This window comes from Chlorocebus sabaeus, chromosome 21 (genome assembly GCF_047675955.1).
Source record: "Chlorocebus sabaeus isolate Y175 chromosome 21, mChlSab1.0.hap1, whole genome shotgun sequence".
In the NCBI taxonomy this organism is placed as follows: Eukaryota; Metazoa; Chordata; class Mammalia; order Primates; family Cercopithecidae; genus Chlorocebus; species Chlorocebus sabaeus.
In genome coordinates, this window is record NC_132924.1 from 59,798,941 (window position 1) to 59,815,658 (window position 16,718).

The window sequence follows — 16,718 nt, forward strand, 5'->3', positions numbered from 1 at the left end:
GCCATCACGCCTGGCTTGTTTTTTTTTTTTTTTTTTTTTTTTTTCCTAGTAGAGAAGAGAGTTTCACCGTGTTAGCCATGATGGTCTCAATCTCCTGACCTCGTGATGTGCCCGCCTCAGCCTCCCAAAGTGCTGGGATTACAGGCGTGAGCCACCATGCCCGGCCTAATTTTTCATGTAGTTATTCTTTCAGTTACTGGGAGGGTGATGTTAGGTCTTTATAATTGTGGATTATTTTAGTCCCCTCTTTAGTTCTGTCAGTTTTTGCTCCTTATATGTTGAAGTTTTATTATTAACTGCATATACATTTATAATTATTTCGTCTTTCTGATGAATTGATCCTTTAGCATTATGAAATGCCTTTAAGTTCTACTAACAATCCTTTACTTGAAGTCTGCATTTCTCTAGGGTTAACACAGTTACACCATGTTTCTCTTGCTCACAGTTTGCATGCTATATATTTTTACTTTTATTTCCAACCTATCTGTATCTTTATATTTAAGGTGCACATCTGATAGACTGTTTATGGTGGAATTTTGCTTTTTTATATTATTTGGCAATATTTGTCTTTTAGTTAGCGTTTAATCCATTTATGTGTAGCGTTAAGTATTGACATAGTTGGATTTAGGTTTACCATTTTGTTATTTATTCTCTATTTACTCCATCATTTTCCTTTGTTTCTCCTTTCCTACATTATTTTTGCTTAATCACACTTTTATAGTATTCGTTTTAGTTTTCCCATGGATTTAACTATATATTTTTGTATTTTAAAAGTAATTACTCTAGGTATTATAACATGCATTATTGACTCACCACAGTCTATTCAGAGTGAATGTTTGACCCCCTTATGTAAAATGTAAAAGCCCAGAAACTGTAACATTCCATTAATTCCCAGGCACATGCTATATATCAACATATATTATAATGCCACAATTAAATGTTGCTTTAAACAATGAGCTACATTTTTTAAAAAAGGAAGAAAAAATATTGTATATTTACTCACTTTTAAAAAAACATTTTTGGTGTTATTTCTTCTGTTGATCTGAGTTCGTACTTAGTTTTATTTTCTTTGGTCTGAAAATGTTCCTTTAATATACCGTTAGCAGGTCAGCCTTTATTTTCATTTTTGAAGGATATTTTAGCAGGATATAGAATTCCAGATGGACAGGTATGATCATTCAGCACTTTAAAGATGTTGTTACATTGTATCTGTCTCATTGCTTCTGTTGAAAAGAAGGTGATTAATTATATCATTGATCCCTGTATGTGATCTTTTTCCTCTGACAACTTTGGCAAAACTGTGCCTACATGTTTGTTTGTTTTGTTTTGTTTTGTTGCACTTGCCTTGCTTCCAGTTTGCTGAGCTGCGTGGCTTTATAACTTGATTTATTTTCCATTATACATCTATTATTTTTTAAATTTTTTCCTTTTCCCTGTCTTCTTTTTCCAGGAAGCCAATTTATATAGATTGGATTATTTGATACTTTCCCACAGGACCTTAAAGCTCTCTTCACACACAGTTTCACATAATTTTTATTCTCTCTATTCTTCAGACTGGATAGTTTCTATGATGTCTTCTAATTCCCTAATCCTTTGCTCTTAAATTCATCCAGTAAATGTTATTTCAAACACTGTGCTTTTTAGCTTGAAAATTTATATTTCATTCTTTTTTAGTTTCCTTTTTTTTTGCTGAAATACTCCATCTGTCCACTTATTATGACTATCTTATTCTTTAATTCCTTAAACAAATATATAATAGCTAATTTTAAGTCTTTGTAACATCCAAGTCATCTTGGATCATTTACTGTTTGGTCGCATTTCCCCATTTCTTCATATGTATGTCTAGTACTATTTTGGTGTATACTGGACATCGTAAAGAATACATTATAAACTCTAGTTTCTGTTTTTTCCTCTCAACAGTACAGAATCTTGTGGTCCATGGCATTTAAATTACTGGCAGCTCACCATGAACTTTTAGAGGCTTGATTTTATGCTCTGATGGGGTCTGTTTCCATTGTGTTATTAGTCCTAAAGCAAATCTCTGGAATCTGATAACTAGCCTTTATAACTAAAGCATGACTTTTCGAGAGTCTAAGTGGTAATCTTGAAAAACTACCAAGCTCCTCAAACTTGGCAGGACTCAAACTCTAAACTCTGTCTTGGTGCAGTGAACAAGAGTTTAAAAATTTCTGTTCTGTTCTTTCAGTCTCTCAGCTACAGGTTTTCACTGGTCACCTTGGAGTTTCCCTTTCACATGTGCAGGTGAGGCTCACCAAAGATTAGAGAGGAGATTATGAGCAGATTTGGGGCCTACCTATCTGCTCTGTGATCTTTCTCTCTGGGATTTTTACCCCTTAATTTCCAGATGTTGTGATAGCTCCAAACACTATCCTTTGACTCCTCAGGTCAATAAGACTAACTTTTTGCTTCAATTCTAGCTGTCCTGCACCAAGTGGACTGTAGAGCACCTATAAAAACATCAATAAATACATTGATTTTATCTAATTTGGTTCCTTAATTCAAGGATCAAATTCTCTCTAGTTTTTGGCTGCTTTGTTGTCTCCCCAGTATTAAATTGATGTCTTTTAATATTTTGTCCAGAGTTCACAATTGTTATCTATAGGAAGGGCAGTCTGATACAAACGACTGCAGCATAACCAGAACCAGAACACATGCAGGCAACTTTTTCATTCTATTTCACTTAAGTAAAAAGTTTTTCACATGTAGCATAAAATTACAGCAAGTTTGAAATTTTAGGTGAAACTTTTACTTTTGAATTACAAGTTTCCATTTCTAGATCATCATTGCTTTACTAAAAGGTAAATGCTCCAAAGAGAGAAATAAATGCTTGCCTTTCTTAAGACAATCTCAAAGGAAATGCCATGTCTGTTTTTGTTTAATTTAGTATTTGTAATATAAAGAGGCTTAGGACCTCAGCCTTCTAAAAGTTTTCAACCTGAAAGATGTGAGTTTATTATTATCTATGTGGCCTCCCAGTTTTGCAGATAATCCCTTAAAAACCTCCCTGTGGCTGACTGTTTATATAAATAAGAGATAACTCTGTTTTAATTCATTTCACTGGGTATAGTGTACAAATTGAGGGAAGGAGAGCCAGGTATAAGAATCTAGTGAGCTGGGAAACATGGGTGTTTATTTTGTAGGATGTGGTTTAGAGATTCCTGGTTGGAATGGCCCATACCATAAGAGTTCCGGGTGAGTGCCATGCCACACAGGAAACAATTGTAGCCTGCCCCTGGGAGTAAGCCAGAGAGCTAACAAATTCAGTGTGCATTGTAATGCTTCATCAACACGCCTTCTGCAGGGCCTGCCCTCTCTGCTGGGTCACTGACCTTTATAAGTGCACAGTCATGGCCACCGCCTGACAGGCATGAAAAGGAGACAGACAATGGACGAGAAGGAGACATGCACAGAGGGGGAAAATGCACTCATTCAAGGGATTTACTGGTCAGGGATGTCATGTCCTATGTCCAATTCCAGAATGCATGTGGTGGTGTTTAAGCCATGCATATTGAGCCTCATAAATATAAGGAATGATTATCATCAACATATGGACATAAAAATATCCCTGAGAATCATGACTGATTTTGTGGCAGTGCAGAACAATGTAGAAAGTTGTTTTGTGCTATAAAATTTTTCACCAATTTATAAAAGCTTTAGATCATTAAAATTGATTAGAGTGTCATACAGCCTGATTTCAAAGGCATTCCAGACTCCAGAGGCGGCATCAGATAGTGAACTGCAAGCTGGGGAAAAAACAATGAATTTGGGTCCTGAATTTGTCCTAAAGGAGCTGTGCAACCTTTGGCCATTTGTCACAAACAATCAGGCTCCCATTTCTTCATCTGTATACGAGTAGGTGCCATCTTAGTACAATGATACCATTTCCCCGATATTTTAGGATTTCTGTGTTTGTTACTATTCCTTTGCATCCTCAGATGATTCATACAGATTCTTCTTCAGGAAGTTTAGGAAACATGTTAACACAGTGATTTTCAAAATGAACTTCTGGAACTCTATTTATTTCCCCCATTCAGTAAGACATACTGGTATTATTTTACATATTGGAATGCCATGTAGACTTTTATTTCTTTTTATTCCATTTTTAAAAGGAGTCTATTTCAAGCAAAAAAAAAAAAAATTTGAAAACCGATTCTGAAGGATGTTCCTTTTACCTCTGATGGTGTATGATTCTTTTTTTTTTTTTTTTTTTTTTTTTTGAGACGGAGTCTCGCTCTATCACCCAGGCTGGAGTGCAGTGGCCCGCTCTCTGCTCACTGCAAGCTCTGCCTCCCGGGTTCGCGCAATTCTCCTGCCTCAGCCTCCCGAGCAGCTGGGACTACAGGCGCCCGCCACCTCGCCCGGCTTATTTTTTTGTATTTTTAGTAGAGACGGGGTTGGGAATGCATAAATTTGTATCTTTTATTAATAAGCATTTTCAAAGGCTCTTAACACTGATATTAAATTAAATGTCTCTCCTATTGATTCCTGATCAAAATAGTGTTCTTATAGAAAAACTAAGTATAGCAGATACATCTGGAAAGGGACATGCGTTCTGAGAACCCCACCCTAGAATGGGAGCACTGTTCGAGAGTACATATACAGCCTTTACCACTACAGAGATTGTCACACAGAGTGGTGTTATCGCACTGGGTTTGTCAGCATTTCATGGTCTCTAATGATCTCATGTGCTTATGCAGCCCAAGGGCATCTCAAAAATGTCATCTTGGCTGGCATTCCACCTCAAAGTGCCTAACAACCCATCTTGCTTCTTGAAGAACTTCTGCTGATTATCAGCGGTTCAGGAAATGTAATCTAATTTTTAACACTAACCAAACCCAAACATAATTACATGCCTAAATATGTAGAAAGAATAAGCATATCATGCAGTTCAGAGTCAAATAAACATGATTTCTATTTCTGATCATTGAAAAGTAATCTTCCTCACTACTGCCTTCTATAAATACAAGGTAATGTGTGTGAGCCACATGCAAGGGGGTTCCTAAATCCCACTGTCTATCTAATATTTACAGTAACTTTCACTCGAGAACCTACTCCCATATGTGCTAGAAATCATTTTTCCATTTTGAAAGAGTGAAGAAATTATTCCCATTTTGCAAAAGTCAATAAACTTAGTCCTGGAGAGGATAACATCACAGTTCATTTTCATATATAAATGTCCTTCCCTGCTAGAGACTGAGCATCTCCATGGGAGAAGAGTGATGTCCGATTAAGTGTTAAGGTGAAAAGTCCAGTTCATCTTCTGGAAGAAGAGAGTGATACGTCTTTGTTCATCCCTAAGCCTTCCGGGTTGGAATAACAATAATGGGATTTCGTGAGAACCTAAAAGAGCAATCTTGTTTAATGTATTCACTCCCAAAATACAAAGTTTCTGGACTACCCTCTAGAAGCTTTTATTCTGTTGTATACAAACTCATTATCATTCATACAGCCTAAAATTTCACATAATCATTTGCCGAACACTTAGGCTTTTTAGATATATTTTCAGTTTGTTCTTGATTTCCCTATTTTTTTTTTCTTTTTTAGTTTTTTTTTTTTTTTCTTGCTGGGGAAGAGGGTGAGACATATTTAAATTTAATAGAGATGATTGTTCGACAGAATTTTGAAGGAAGTGAGTGTACTCACTCCACCCACTTCATCAGGAGATGCTTCCTCTGTGAGGTGGGATTTGAGTCATATTAATTTGTCCCAGACCACACCAAAATTAAGCTGTTCACGTCTGAAACATTCCATGAATTCAGTTGCGAGGAGGAATTTGTTCAGCCATGTTATGGATTCATATTTCTCTCCTCTCCCTAGAAGGTCTGGGTGTCCTTATAAGGGAGATCGCCTCTGTTTCCCACAGTGTGGAGAGCGAAATAAATACTCTCTCACAGTCAATGCAGAGGTAACTTTTTTTTAATGGATTAAAAAAAAAAAAAAAAAAGCAGTTCTGAGAGTCCATCACTGTTTCAGCATCCCCATTCAGAGAGGGGGCTTTTGTCTCTCTCTCAGTGGGAGCTGCCATTTTAATGGGGCCTCCAGCAGGGCCTGGTTTGATGATGTGAAGTAGGCCTGGAAGAATCGTGGAATTTTTTTTTAATTTAGATTTTGGTTAATTTAACCATACTGGCTTTCAAATGAACTGAAATGTAAAAGTGAATCCACGGTAAATGTCCCTCAGAAGCTGCTACCAGATAATTTCAGCGATTTCTCATTTCTGAAGCTCTCTCATGTGAAAACCAATCCCTTGAAGTTCTAATAGGCATTACCGGCCATCTACCCCCAACCCCCAATCTATTTGCAAAGATGAAAATCGGGAGTAGAATTCATTCTTAAAAATATGCATACGCATACACAGATACAAACGTGCACTCCTAAATGCTAAATGAAAACATTGCTTTTAGCTGATTGGTGATGCCAAACCAGGATTGGAATGGCTTTGTGGTAATTCTGGGGTTTCCCTTTTGCCTGAGTCATGAACACCAAGGTACATGGAATGCTCCCCGACCCCAGAGCCTTGGGAGTGCCAAAGCTACTCCCCAAGCCCTCGCCCCAGAGGGGGATTCCAAAACCCCCTGCAGCACACTTTCTAGATAAAACTGTTGCTCTCAGTAATGAGGCCACAGCCTGCAGAGCCAAACTGGCCCGCAGGCCGCTTTCTGCAGGCCTGGCGCCGGACCTGCTCTGCCCCCGCCCGCCCCGCAGCCCCGGCGGCCACACAGTGGCTGCGCCTGGCAGCTGCGCGCCCAGATGCCAACCGCTGGAATGTGTTTTATGTTCCCGCGTCTCTGCCTGGCTGGCTAGGGGGAAAGCTCTGCCCTGGCCTCTCCGGCTCCGGCGCTGGGCTGCGGCAGCTGGGGAACTGATGTGCGATCATTTTACACATGAGCTAGCTGTTCACCCTTCCAGGAACTGTTTGCCTGCACTAAATCCGCGCAAGATGCACACACTGAGCCCCTTTGTAGAGCTGAAGGATGACAGTCTCTCCGGCCTAGATTGGTTTAGTAAATGACTGACTGCATGGGCCTGAATACCTGGGTATTCGTGTGTGTGGTGTGGGTGTGGGTGTGGGTGTGTGTGTGTGTGTGTGTGTGTGTGTTGACTTAGATAAAGGCACTCCCTCTTTGCAGAAATAAACGAATTAATGAATTTTTTAAAAGAAGGTAGAACTAACGCATTTTCGAAAAAAGCAATCAGGGAAGGTACAGTTTGTTACAACATATCTATCCATGATTCCATTTCGGGGGAGTTTACATGAAGATATCCCACAATCAGGCAATCGTCAAACAAGAAAGCATTCTTAATTGAGTTGAAAGTGGGAGTAGGGGGACAGAAAAATCGCCCCCATAAAATAATTTCAAATTCAGCTTTGTGTTTCCCAGTAATTGGGCTGTCTGAGGATGAGACTGGGAGTGGAAAAACCCAAGTCAGTCTTGGAGCTGCACTTCTCAAAAGTCGCTGCAAAGACTTTGAGGGGGTCAGCGATTTGTGTTTATTTACAACAATATTTTAATTAATCATATTTAATAAAATTTGATATCACTGCATCAGTAGCTAAGCAAAATATTAATTATGATTTAGTTTATTGACTTACCACTATCAAGAACTTGGATGATGCCTTTTTTAAAAATCATTTTATCGCTCTGTGCCTTTTCTATGCTTCAGAAGTGACGATGTCAAGTTTAAGAGTCTAGGAAACATTTGAGCCTGGGATGAAAAGTCAGATACTGAAGACCCAGTTGTACACATAATGCATTTTTAGAGATAATACATAAAAATGGACATCCAGCCAGGTGTAGTGGATCATGCCTGTAATCTTACCACTTTGGGAGGCCAAGACAGGAGGACTGCTTGAGGACAGGAATTTTAGACCAGCCTGGGCAGCATAGCAAGACCCCATCTCTACAAAAAAAAAAAGACAGAGAGAGAGAGAGAGAAAGAGAAAAAAAAGTGGACATCACTTATAAAGTACACTCTCAATAGCAGATATGCTCTATCTTTAAAAAAAGTTTTGAATTATTAATGTATTACCTCCTTGTTAAACAAGAAAAAACAATACAGAAATGTTTAAAATTAAAAGTAAAAATTACCCCCATTCCCACTCCCCTGGAATGATCACTTACAAATCCAACAAGTATCTTTCCAGTCTTTTAAAACATACAAACACATATACTGTATAACATATATGTGTGTATAAAATATATGTGTGTATTGCATATGTTTGTATACATGCAATATACATTTAATATACCTATAGAGAGAGGATCACTTCTTTTTAATGGGATCTTGTTAAACATATTATTCTATAACTTCCTTCTTTTTACTCAGAAATATACTCATGAATAGCCTTTAATACCAGTATTATATTATTTTTAGTAGCTCCGTAATATTCCAGAATATCAGTGTATGGTGTTTTATTTAGTCCTTCCCATATTTACGGTCATTAAAGTTATCCTAAATTCATCAGTAATATCAATAATGCTGCCATAAACATCCTTCCATATACATCATAAATTTTAAATATATATTTAAATGCAGCTATTTTTGTTGTTGTGTTTGTTTTTTGTTTTTGTTTTTGTTTTTGCCTGTGTGGAAACTGGAACTGTCAACTGAGAAGGGAAAGGCAGCAAGAAATGAAGTATAAGTATTCCATGGTGTATATGTGCCACATTTTCTTAATCCAGTCTGTCACTGATGGACATTTGGGTTGATTCCAAGTCTTTGCTATTGTGAATAGTGCCGCAATAAACATACGTGTGCATGTGTCTTTACTATGCAGCCATAAAAAAGGATGAGTTTGTGTCCTTTGTAGGGACATGGATGCAGCTGGAAACCATCATTCTTAGCAAACTATCACAAGAACAGAAAACCAAACACCGCATGTTCTCACTCATAGGTGGGAACTGAACAATGAGATCACTTGGACTCGGGAAGGGGGACATCACACACCGGGGCCTATCATGGGGAGGGGTGAGGGGGGAGGGGGTAGGGATTGCACTGGGAGTTATACCTGATGTAAATGACGAGCTGATGGGTGCTGACGAGTTGATGGGTGCAGCACACCAACATGGCACAAGTATACATATGTAACAAACCTGCACGTTATGCACATGTACTCTAGAACTTAAAGTATAATAATAATAATAAATAAATAAATAAATAAATAAATAAATAAAATAACAAAATAAAAAATAAAAAAGAAATGAAGTATAAGTGTTGCATAAAGAATAAAGGCTCAAGTTGCAAAGCAGTGAGTTGGAGTTGGCTTATAGGAACAGAAAGCAGACTCATTAAACATTGCATTTTGATGTGTAATATATTGTTTTCAAAGTCATAAGACTCTGTGTTCTCACAATATCTTCTTTCAGATAACATACCTGTAAGTAGGCACAACTCTGTCTCCAACTTTGTAACTGAACTGGGCATGGAGTTGGGTTCACTTTGTAACTGAAATGTTGATGAGCAGCACAGGAGCAGTCATGGCTTCTCTGTAGCTAAGAAGACTGCAGTAGTTGCTACAACCAGTAGCTACATTTGGCTCTATTTCTCAAGCACTGAAATTGAAAATAAAGAAGTGTTTTTCCTTCACTTTGATCTCCTTTCTATTTTGCTTTCTTTTATTGTATATTCTTTTTGAATGTCACCTCACATTCTTACTGATTGGGTCTAGTCATTCCTTTATCCATTCACTTATTGATGTACATTGATATACTTACTGAAATACATCAAGTAGAGCTCATTTACCTTCATTATACCAGGGGAAAAAAATCACCATTTGCCATCTGGGGCCAAAAAGCCCTTTTAATTTTTAAAAATATTTTTAAAAATATTTTAAGTCATTTTGAAAATAATTGATAGAAGAATAAGGGATAGCAAAAAAAAAAAAAAAAAAAGGTAGAAATGTTAATAAGAATTTAAGCATAGCAGAGGGGCAGAGCAAGATGGCCGAATAGGAACAGCTCCAGTCTCCAACTCCCAGCGCGAGCAACACAGAAGACCGGTGATTTCTGCATTTTCAACTGAGGTACTGGGTTCATGTCACTGGGGAGTGCCAGACGATCGGTGCTGGTCAGCTGCTGCAGCCCGACCAGCGAGAGCTGAAGCAGGGCGAGGCATTGCCTCACCTGGGAAGCGTAAGGGGGAAGGGAATCCCTTTTCCTAGCCAGGGGAACTGAGACACACAACACCTGGAAAATCGGGTAACTCCCACCCAAATACTGCGCTTTAAGCAAACAGGCACACCAGGAGATCATATCCCACACCTGGCCGGGAGGGTCCCACACCCACGGAGCCTCCCTCATTGCTAGCACAGCAGTCTGTGATCTACTGGCAAGGCAGGAGCGAGGCTGGGGGAGGGGCGCCTGCCATTGCTGAGGCTTAAGTAGGTAAACAAAGCTGCTGGGAAGCTCAAACTGGGTGGAGCTCACAGCAGCTCAAGGAAACCTGCCTGTCTCTGTAGACTCCACCTCTGGGGACAGGGCACAGTAAACAATAACAAACGCAGCAGAAAGCTCTGCAGACACAAACGACTCTGTCTGACAGCTTTGAAGAGAGCAGTGGATCTCCCAACACGGAGCTTGAGATCTGAGAAGGGACAGACTCCCTGCTCAAGTGGGTCCCTGACCCCTGAGTAGCCTAACTGGGAGACATCCCCCACTAGGGGCAGTCTGACACCCCACACCTCACAGGGTGGAGTACACCCCTGAGAGGAAGCTTCCAAAGCAAGAATCAGACAGGTACACTCGCTGTTCAGAAATATTCTATCTTCCGCAGCCTCTGCTGCTGATACCCAGGCAAACAGGGTCTGGAGTGGACCTCAAGCAATCTCCAACAGACCTACAGCTGAGGGTCCTGACTGTTAGAAGGAAAACTATCAAACAGGAAGGACACCTACACCAAAACCCCATCAGTACATCACCATCGTCAAAGACCAGAGGCAGATAAAACCACAAAGATGGGGAAAAAGCAGGGCAGAAAAGCTGGAAATTCAAAAAATAAGAGCGCATCTCCCCCGGCAAAGGAGCGCAGCTCATCGCCAGCAACGGATCAAAGCTGGACGGAGAATGACTTCGACGAGATGAGAGAAGAAGGCTTCAGTCCATCAAATTTCTCAGAGCTAAAGGAGGAATTACGTACCCAGCGCAAAGAAACTAAAAATCTTGAAAAAAAAGTGGAAGAATTGATGGCTAGAGTAATTAATGCAGAGAAGGTCATAAACGAAATGAAAGAGACGAAAACCATGACACGAGAAATACGTGACAAATGCACAAGCTTCAGTAACCGACTCGATCAACTGGAAGAAAGAATGTCAGCGATTGAGGATCAAATGAATGAAATGAAGCGAGAAGAGAAACCAAAAGAAAAAAGAAGAAAAAGAAATGAACAAAGCCTGCAAGAAGTATGGGATTATGTAAAAAGACCAAATCTACGTCTGATTGGGGTGCCTGAACGTGAGGGGGAAAATGGAACCAAGTTGGAAAACACTCTTCAGGATATCATCCAGGAGAACTTCCCCAACCTAGTAGGGCAGGCCAACATTCAAATCCAGGAAATACAGAGAACGCCACAAAGATACTCCTCGAGAAGAGCAACTCCAAGACACATAATTGCCAGATTCACCAAAGTTGAAATGAAGGAAAAAATCTTAAGGGCAGCCAGAGAGAAAGGTCGGGTTACCCACAAAGGGAAGCCCATCAGACTAACAGCAGATCTCTCGGCAGAAACTCTTCAAGCCAGAAGAGAGTGGGGGCCAATATTCAACATTCTTAAAGAAAAGAATTTTAAACCCAGAATTTTATATCCAGCCAAGCTAAGTTTCATAAGTGAAGGAGAAATAAAATCCTTTACAGATAAGCAAATGCTTAGAGATTGTGTCACCACTAGGCCTGCCTTACAAGAGACCCTGAAGGAAGCACTAAACATGGAAAGGAACAACCGGTACCAGCCATTGCAAAAGCATGCCAAAATGTAAAGACCATCAAGGCTTGGAAGAAACTGCATCAACTAACGAGCAAAATAACCAGTTAATATCATAATGGCAGGATCAAGTTCACACATAACAATCTTAACCTTAAATGTAAATGGACTAAATGCTCCAATTAAAAGACACAGACTGGCAAACTGGATAAAGAGTCAAGACCCATCAGTCTGCTGTATTCAGGAGACCCATCTCACACGCAGAGACATACATAGGCTCAAAATAAAGGGATGGAGGAAGATTTACCAAGCAAATGGAGAACAAAAAAAAGCAGGGGTTGCAATACTAGTCTCTGATAAAACAGACTTTAAACCATCAAAGATCAAAAGAGACAAAGAAGGCCATTACATAATGGTAAAGGGATCAATTCAACAGGAAGAGCTAACTATCCTAAATATATATGCACCCAATACAGGAGCACCCAGATTCATAAAGCAAGTCCTTAGAGACTTACAAAGAGACTTAGACTCCCATACAATAATAATGGGAGACTTCAACACTCCACTGTCAACATTAGACAGATCAACGAGACAGAAAGTTAACAAGGATATCCAGGAATTGAACTCTTCTCTGCAGCAAGCAGACCTAATAGACATCTATAGAACTCTCCACCCCAAATCAACAGAATATACATTCTTCTCAGCACCACATCGTACTTACTCCAAAATTGACCACATAATTGGAAGTAAAGCACTCCTCAGCAAATGTACAAGAACAGAAATTATAACAAACTGTCTTTCAGACCACAGTGCAATCAAACTAGAACTCAGGACTAAGAAACGCAATCAAAACCGCTCAACTACATGGAAACTGAACAACCTGCTCCTGAATGACTACTGGGTACATAACGAAATGAAGGCAGAAATAAAGATGTTCTTTGAAACCAATGAGAACAAAGATACAACATACCAGAATCTCTGGGACACATTTAAAGCAGTGTGTAGAGGGAAATTTATAGCACTAAATGCACACAAGAGAAAGCAGGAAAGATCTAAAATTGACACTCTAACATCGCAATTAAAAGAACTAGAGAAGCAAGAGCAAACACATTCGATAGCTAGCAGAAGGCAAGAAATAACTAAGATCAGAGCAGAACTGAAGGAGATAGAGACACAAAAAACCCTCCAAAAAATCAATGAATCCAGGAGTTGGTTTTTTGAAAAGATCAACAAAATTGACAGACCACTAGCAAGACTAATAAAGAAGAAAAGAGAGAAGAATCAAATCGACGCAATAAAAAATGATAAAGGGGATATCACCACCGACCCCACAGAAATACAAACTACCATCAGAGAATACTATAAACACCTCTACGCAAATAAACTGGAAAATCTAGAAGAAATGGATAATTTCCTGGACACTTACACTCTTCCAAGACTAAACCAGGAAGAAGTTGAATCCCTGAATAGACCAATAGCAGGCTCTGAAATTGAGGCAATAATTAATAGCCTACCAACCAAAAAAAGTCCAGGACCAGATGGATTCACAGCTGAATTCTACCAGAGGTACAAGGAGGAGTTGGTACCATTCCTTCTGAAACTATTCTAATCAATAGAAAAAGAGGGAATCCTCCCTAACTCATTTTATGAGGCCAACATCATCCTGATACCAAAGCCTGGCAGAGACACAACAAAAAAAAGAGAATTTTAGACCAATATCCCTGATGAACATCGATGCAAAAATCCTCAATAAAATACTGGCAAACCGGATTCAGCAACACATCAAAAAGCTTATCCACCAGGATCAAGTGGGCTTCATCCCTGGGATGCAAGGCTGGTTCAACATTCGCTAATCAATAAACATAATCCAGCATATAAACAGAACCAAAGACAAGAACCACATCATTATCTCAATAGATGCAGAAAAGGCTTTTGACAAAATTCAACAGCCCTTCATGCTAAAAACGCTCAATAAATTCGGTATTGATGGAACGTACCTCAAAATCATAAGAGCTATTTATGACAAACCCACAGCCAATATCATACTGAATGGGCAAAAACTGGAAAATTTCCCTTTGAAAACTGGCACAACACAGGGATGCCCTCTCTCACCACTCCTATTCAACACAGTGTTGGAAGTTCTGGCTAGGGCAATCAGGCAAGAGAAAGAAATCAAGGGGATTCAGCTAGGAAAAGAAGAAGTCAAATTGTCCCTGTTTGCAGATGACATGATTGTATATTTAGAAAACCCCATTGTCTCAGCCCAAAATCTCCTTAAGCTGATAAGCAACTTCAGCAAAGTCTCAGGATACAAAATTAATGTGCAAAAATCACAAGCATTCTTATACACCAGTAACAGACAAACAGAGAGCCAAATCAGGAATGAACTTCCATTCACAATTGCTTCAAAGAGAATAAAATACCTAGGAATCCAACTTACAAGGGATGTAAAGGACCTCTTCAAGGAGAACTACAAACCACTGCTCAGTGAAATAAAAGAGGACATAAACAAATGGAAGAACATACCATGCTCATGGATAGTAAGAATCAATATCATGAAAATGGCCATACTGCCCAAGGTAATTTATAGGTTCAATGCCATCCCCATCAAGCTACCAATGAGCTTCTTCACAGAATTGGAAAAAACTGCTTTAAAGTTCATATGGAACCAAAAAAGAGCCCGCATCTCCAAGACAATCCTAAGTCAAAAGAACAAAGCTGGAGGCATCACGCTACCTGACTTCAAACTATACTACAAGGCTACAGTAACCAAAACAGCATGGTACTGGTACCAAAACAGAGATATAGACCAATGGAACAGAACAGAGTCCTCAGAAATAATACCACACATCTACAGCCATCGATCTTTGACAAACCTGAGAGAAACAAGAAATGGGGAAAGGATTCCCTATTTAATAAATGGTGCTGGGAAAACTGGCTAGCCATAAGTAGAAAGCTGAAACTGGATCCTTTCCTTACTCCTTATACGAAAATTAATTCAAGATGGATTAGAGACTTAAATGTTAGACCTAATACCATAAAAATCCTAGAGGAAAACCTAGGTAGTACCATTCAGGACATAGGCATGGGCAAAGACTTCATGTCTAAAACACCAAAAGCAACAGCAACAAAAGCCAAAATTGACAAATGGGATCTCATTAAACTAAAGAGCTTCTGCACAGCAAAAGAAACTACCGTCAGAGTGAACAGGCAACCTACAGAACGGGAGAAAATTTTTGCAATCTACTCATCTGACAAAGGGTTAATATCTAGAACCTACAAAGAACTCAGACAAATTTACAAGAAAAAAACAAACAACCCCATCAAAAAGTGGGCAAAGGATATGAACAGACATTTCTCAAAAGAAGACATTCATACAGCCAACAGACACATGAAAAAATGCTCATCATCACTGGCCATCAGAGAAATGCAAATCAAAACCACAATGAGATACCATCTCACACCAGCTAGAATGGCGATCATTAAAAAGTCAGGAAACAACAGGTGCTGGAGAGGATGTGGAGAAATAGGAACATTTTTACACTGTTGGTGGAATTGTAAACTAGTTCAACCATTATGGAAAACAGTATGGCGATTCCTCAAGGATCTAGAACTAGATGTACCATATGACCCAGCCATCCCATTACTGGGTATATACCCAAAGGATTATAAATTATGCTGTTATAAAGACACATGCACACGTATGTTTATTGCAGCACTATTCACAATAGCAAAGACTTGGAATCAACCCAAATGTCCATCAGTGACAGATTGGATTAAGAAAATGTGGCACATATACACCATGGAATACTATGCAGCCATAAAAAAGGATGAGTTTGTGTCCTTTGTAGGGACATGGATGCAGCTGGAAACCATCATTCTTAGCAAACTATCACAAGAACAGAAAACCAAACACCGCATGTTCTCACTGATATGTGGGAACTGAGCAATGAGATCACTTGGACTCGGGAAGGGGAACATCACACACCGGGGCCTATCATGGGGAGGGGGGAGGGGGGAGGGATTGCACTGGGAGTTATACTTGATGCAAATGATGAGTTGATGGGTGCAGCACACCAACCTGGCACAAGTATACATATGTAACAAACCTGCACGTTATGCACATGTACCCTACAACTTAAAGTATAATAATAATAAATAAATTTAAAAAAAAAAGAATTTAAGCATAGCAAATTTAAATTTTCCATCTTTTCCTGCTTTTGAAGGTATCTATACCCAAAATGGACAATGTCTTTAAAATTCAACTAATCGCCAAACCTATCATACAGGAGCCTGCAGCATATCCATAGTGTAAATATTGATTCCTGATTTCAAATAACTCTTTAATAGGTTTTAGCATATTCATGGTTCTGCTCTGTTTGGCCTTATCAAAATGTGACACATTTGAAATTTTTAACAAACAAGAATTGTGTTGGCATTGTCACAGGATTCTTAGGGTATTGCTTTGCCAGCCGGAAATCTCTGTGGCCGGTGGTGCCTTTGCTTAAGTTTTGCTTGGGCCTGCTGGGCCCACTCGGCCTGGCAGGCTGCACTCAGCTGGTGCTACTGGCCTGGATCCCATGCCTGCCAAGGGTGAGCAGAGCAGTGAGGGGTGTGTGAGTGAGTAAGTGTGGTGTCCGGTCACTGCACACAGCCAGGCATGATGGCTGCTGTGGGGGCAGGGAAGTCCAGGAGCCAGCACAGGTGTCGGCTCCCTGCAAGGCTGCACCTGGACCAGGCATACTGCAAGCAGCTTCCACGACTGGTACTGTGGAATGTGC

The 16,718-nt window shown here is 39.6% G+C and overlaps 1 long non-coding RNA gene across 5 annotated transcripts in view; it reads right to left on the reverse strand.

Annotated features, from left to right (window-relative positions):
- Window positions 1-16,718, reverse strand: part of LOC103226554 (uncharacterized) — a 228,073-nt gene that overhangs the window by 5,821 nt on the left and 205,534 nt on the right. For 4 of the 5 annotated variants that reach the window (XR_012090363.1, XR_012090362.1, XR_012090364.1 and 1 more), the window contains 4 exons: window positions 9,399-9,575; window positions 7,843-7,923; window positions 7,616-7,728; window positions 1,004-1,223 (listed from right to left, as the gene is read on the reverse strand). This is a non-coding gene — a long non-coding RNA (uncharacterized lncRNA). The remainder of the gene's footprint in view (window positions 1-1,003; window positions 1,224-7,615; window positions 7,729-7,842; window positions 7,924-9,398; window positions 9,576-16,718) is intronic. The other variant, XR_012090365.1, reaches the window with a different exon arrangement.